This window comes from Halyomorpha halys, unplaced genomic scaffold (genome assembly GCF_000696795.3).
Source record: "Halyomorpha halys isolate HHAL.00 unplaced genomic scaffold, Hhal_1.1 Scaffold2174.1, whole genome shotgun sequence".
Classification (NCBI taxonomy): domain Eukaryota; kingdom Metazoa; phylum Arthropoda; class Insecta; order Hemiptera; family Pentatomidae; genus Halyomorpha; species Halyomorpha halys.
In genome coordinates this window covers 69,186-75,031 of record NW_027113311.1, presented here as the reverse complement: position 1 = coordinate 75,031, position 5,846 = coordinate 69,186, and positions in this window count along the sequence as shown.

Sequence of the window (5,846 nt, the reverse complement as noted above, 5' to 3'; positions counted from 1 at the left end):
AATTATATAATAATTACTTTTTGCTTTTCTTACATAATACTTACTGTCTGCAGGGGGACACGGAGCCTTGTAACCCCCGTGCGGAAGGCAAGACAGGGCTCTAAGAGAGATCTCGCTTCTCTCTCCGCGACGTCACTGGTATTTAGGTTAACTTAACTAACTTAACTAGACATACAGCTATAATTTATTCTTATAATTTTAAAAAATAAACACTCCGTATTATTAAATTCTGTAATAAAGACTATAAGTAAGTTTCTAATGATTACAAAATAATCTATAAAAAAACAAGTAGTCCGGATCCGAATGTTCTTCATTAACAAATTTTATCGTGAAAAAAATAAACTTTATTTACATCTTATTTTTTCCTGTAACATATTCCTAAAATTAGTTTAATTATACACTAACGTCCTGGTTATATATCTTGTTTTTCCATTTGCTACTAACGTTAAAAGTTTTTAAAAAGTTACAACTGAATTTTTATTTGAGAAATCGAACGCTTAATCAGAGAACATACGGAAATATTCATTTTCTTCAACGGAATTAAGGACGGAGACAGTCCAGCGCATATTTAAACATGAACTCTCTAAATGAATTTTTCATGTTTAGAATAATGAAATGTGACATTTTGTCCTGCTAAATAAGTTTATTTGTCTATTATATCTTGGTGTGTATGCCGTGAAATGCCACAATTTAGCTTGTATGAAGATAATCCTGCAAAATATGCAAACTTCCTAAGTGCTTAGCCTGACAAGGGCCCAGACACTCAGGAATCTTGTCTCAAGGAAAAGACAAAACAACGTAGCTCGATGGTCTTAGACTAATATTTTATTGCGCTTATTTAATTAGATTTCAATACATTTATAATATTTTCAGTTTTTGTTCCAATAGCGGAAGCTTTAAATAAATTAACAATGGAGCCGATTGAAAACAACAACCGAGGTTGGCCAGCAATATTGTCGACTTAGTTAACAAAGAATAGAGCAAATTTGAACGAGCTGCGGATGAATAGCGACTGTAAGCCAAAGACAACTAAGAACAAATGAACCGTCTGTTTACTGACGACATAATTGACGTCACTCTACATCGACCGCTTTTCAAGAGAAGTGGCGTTTTAGAACAGTGTGTACTCAGAACTTAAAAACAAAAGGAAACATATGATCCTTACTAAATTAGAAGTTACTATGTATCCAGGAATTTATTGTCGACAGTTGTAATTGAAATTGAACTCATTAATGACTTATTATAACCTGGACGAAACTCCTTTTTTTTTATCTTTTCATGAACATGAATCATTTTTTATAAATCGATTTTTTTTTTTCATGAAAATGAAACAAAATGTATAATGAAACAAAATATTTGTTTTTAACTTCTACATATTTTTCAATTTTTCCTTATATGTAGGAAATACCTAATAAGTAAGCATAGATTTACAACAGTCCTTAATATGGAAAAATAAGTAATAGATGCCACTAATTTTTACAAAGCAATGTTTGAATATTTTTGTAAGTTGTTGGTATCATTCCTATGTTCTAAGTCTAGAAAATTTTGTTTTGTTTGGCAGGAATCATGAATTTGTTTATTATTAAAAAATCTCATTAGATATCAATTTAATGAGAATTTCTTACGAAAGAAAATTATCTTATTTACTAAAAAAAAAAAAAAAATAGTAACAAAAAATAATTAAAAATCTAAAATTGTTGGTATTCATTTTTAATTAGTATATAATAAATCATCTAACGCACAATGAAAATTAATATAATTTCTTTAAAATTAGTATAAATTTGAGCCTTAATAGAGCTCATTGCGTCTAATAATTCATGAAACACTTTTTCAAAAACCACTATATTTTTCTATATAATAGAAATTAACAAACACTTCATAAATTTATTTGCGGAAATATGGAAACTACTACTCCTGTAAAGATTTCCATTATGAACTATTTTATGTTACATTTGCTTAGCTCCAATTAAATAGTCACAAGTACGTCTGAGTGCTCCGAAGATATTTACCAAAATGAGCTCACAAATGTTTGATATTTTTTCATTAGGAAAAAATAAAATTTTTAGAACAGAGTGTTAGTAGTTTTTCATCTATTATAATAATGTAATTAATGTGCTATGAAACAGTTTATAATAAATGGCTTCGCAGGGGTAGCAATTTCCATAAAATTCACCAAAATTATTTACATAATACTGTTTTTTGTTATTAAGAAAACTACTTTAAAAAATGTTAATTTTTATTGTGCGGTTGATAGGTTTAAAGATGTTGAGGAATGAGGGAAAAAGGAGGAAACATTTTTATTTTTTCAATTTTAGTTTTCTTGTTAATTATTTTTTAAAATCAATAACGTAATGTTTAATACCTCATTAAAGTATTAAAAAAATGCATTTTACATGCATAGATTTTTTTTTACTTTTAGTATGTCAAAAATATTCCAACATCGCACAAAACAATTTAGACTCCGCCTTTGAGGAAATTAGTTCCTTACAGAAACTTGTATCTTCCATTTTGAGGTGAACTATTTCTGGTCGGCAATTGTGTAGTGTTATAGTTTTCACTTTTGATGATGTTGAATAGGCAGAAGTTTTACAAGTTGGTTATAATATCTTATTCATAATTAAGATTCAAATCTTTACCTGTAAAAAAATATTTAAACCTTAGTACTTAGGTTCTTATCGGTAATAAACAATTTAATTCGACGTAATAAATAATTAAATTGAGAGATCTAGTCTAATAATGTACATCATGACTACAGAGAAGATGAGGGTAAGATCAAGTTTACGCCTAGAAGTTAAAATATTATATAATTGAAAATAATAAAAGAAGAAAATTTATACAATTTCTTACTGTCCTTTTAATAGAAGGAATGATCACATTTTACATTATACAGGCCCGAAGCCGCATTGAAAAACTTATATTAATATCCTTTGTGTAATAATTGTAAAATTATTCTATTTCATACCTAAAAGGGAATAAAAGTAGATTCCTCGAGTAAATTAGACGTCTTTATGTGTCTATTTCAATTCTTATAAGTTCCATTACTTACCAAGATTATGGTTTCATCGATATTAAAATAAAACTTGAAGCCTTCTAATATTTTAAAGGGAGGCAGTTAAAAGGGTAGTTGACTCTTAATACTTTTCTATATCATTTTATGCCGAGAATAAAAGCTCCCTTCTTTACCTCTATTAACATCGGATTAAAGCTCTTTCCCGAGGGAAAAGTTTCAAGTAGGTTTCCTTTTGCAATAACCGCTGAGGGTAATCATATTAACCGGATTTCCACTTCCATTAATATCCAGATTGTGGGCTTATCTTCCTACAAGGTACTCCAGGAGACAATATCGACGCGTGTCCGTTCCCTACCGAAGACCGTACTGATTCGCTATTTTAATCTTTCACATGATGGATTATGTCTAGGGATGTCCTCGACCACAAAGGCCCCACCATGCGATGGACTTCTTTATTAGATTTAAGCCGTCTTTTGAAGTGGCTCCGGCCTTCTTCCCCATTCTGTCCTGTGCTCGTGTTCTTTTTTCATCTCCCCTCTCTGTATGAACCCGCTCGCAAGTGAATCAAAAAGTACCTATATCTATATCTTGGATTCGTGATGTATTTTTGCCAGATATGAATTACATTCATATCATTGCTAAATATATCAGCTATGGAATGGAACCTGAGGATTTATATACAGCTAAACTTGCTTATAGCGCTCTCGCTTATACCAATTTTCCGTCTATAACTTTTTTCGGCCCTAGTCCCAAGAGGGGTGGTTTATTTGAAATTGTATATCTTACTTACTTTTTCATCTTCACTATTGCTAGATTTGAGTATGTACTATATATAGATTAAATAAAAACAATTGAAAGTTTGGTATTAATTTTGTTAAAATTAGACATTTACGTATACACTATTGTTATTCTTGAAACTCCTATATTTTTGCAAATGATGTTTAATGCTGATCATATTTTTTTTCTAAAGAATAAATCAAGGATTTGATAAGTAAGGATACTTAGCGGAACAATTTAAAAACAAACATATAAATTAGTAAATATTTTAGAGATCTCAGATAAGTAACAACCAAACAATACATATTTATTTTTACAAATAGGCGAAATAGAAAATTTACTATATCTTTGTCTATATGTCCATTACAGGTCAATTATGTTTTCTTTGTTAAGGTAATTCAATTGCCTATCATATGTTTTTATAAATAGCATAAGAAAAATGTATACTTTCTATGTTATGCGCCTCTAATGTATAATTTTGATCTCTGTTCGTACTAGATCCAGAATTTCAATAGGTAAGCACATTCCATGGACGATACCCAGGAAATAACTTAGATAAATAGCAAACGAACATTACTTTTTATTTTTAATTATAGAAGATGATCCAATTTGCCGGTCATAACACTCTATGTTATATTTTTCACTATTTTAATATTAGTGAAAATATTAGGACTATTTTATAGTAAATAAAAATGTAATTAATTATACACACGTAATTCTAAGATATATTCCGTCGTTGTTGGAACAAAATGTTTATTAAATTAAAAGTTCGTTAATTGTACGTATATGGAACCAATTTTTTCTATTCCAACAATTCCCTATAATTTTTTTATATTGCATAATAAATTATTTAATTGATATAGATGATTCTAATTTAGAATTTCAAAAAACAAAACAAAAAAAATAACTCTAATTAATGATTATAATAAGGTGTTGAAAGAACTAGAATATGGACGCAATATTTTATAATGTTTTCTAAAAATATAATTTTATAATGTTAATGAACTATAATATTATAATGTTAACGATATTCGCTAATGTTTTATAGTCCCTAACACTCACATTTTTTCCATGCTCTCAATGTTTTTATGTGCAAAACGAAGCATTCAAATTAATAATTATACTAGAATATATTGATTTTTTAAAATCTTTAGTCGATCAGCACTGTATGAGGTTTATTTTATGGTTAACATTTTTTTTTTAACATTAAATTTTTTTTTAACATTTAACCCGGCAGGAGTGTCCTACTTTTTGTCTCCTAAGAGGTGTTCCGGGATCATTGATCTCATGGAAGGCGATTTGTTCTATTTGTTTTATATAATTGGATGTGACGATGACAAAAATCTTTATGATTACTTTCAACGCAATTTAAAATCGAAATTGTAAATTGTAGCTCTTACGCCAGGGCTGAAGAATATAGATTTCGTAAAAGATCTAAGGTCTTCTTGCCTCGGCTCACTATTTAAAATAAGAAACGCAGGAGGTGTAAAGGTAATCAGAATCCTCTAATGAGAAAAAAAAAGATTTCAGGTTAGGAGTGTGAAAGAAATGCTCGGTCTTGCCGTTGCGAGGAGGCCAGAGCTAAACTGAATTGAGTATACATGGGGAGATAGACGAGGGAGTAAAATAAAGTCACGGCACTAACAATATTAGTAGGTTGGTGGAAAGAAGACGAAAAAGAAAAGTAAAAACAAAACGGGAGACAAAAACAAAAATACTTCATGTTAAAAGCTCGTTCTCCGTTAAAGTTCTATTTTTATGTAAGTCGTAAATGAGAAATATATCCAAATTATACCATATTATGTATTTATTAGGTATTAAAAGATATTAAAAACGTATGGGACCTGGGCTCAGTTTAATGCCTAATATTATTAGTCTTTTATTCGAACTTGGTACAATTTTGCTAACTTTTAAAATGCTCACTAATACTTTTTAATTTACATAATATCCACTATAAGTCGCCCCAGTACGAAGCAAAGACCACTGCGTGTACAACTTGTACCACTACTTGTACAAAGTGCTGGTACTTTGTATTTATGAACTAATCTTATTACCCATC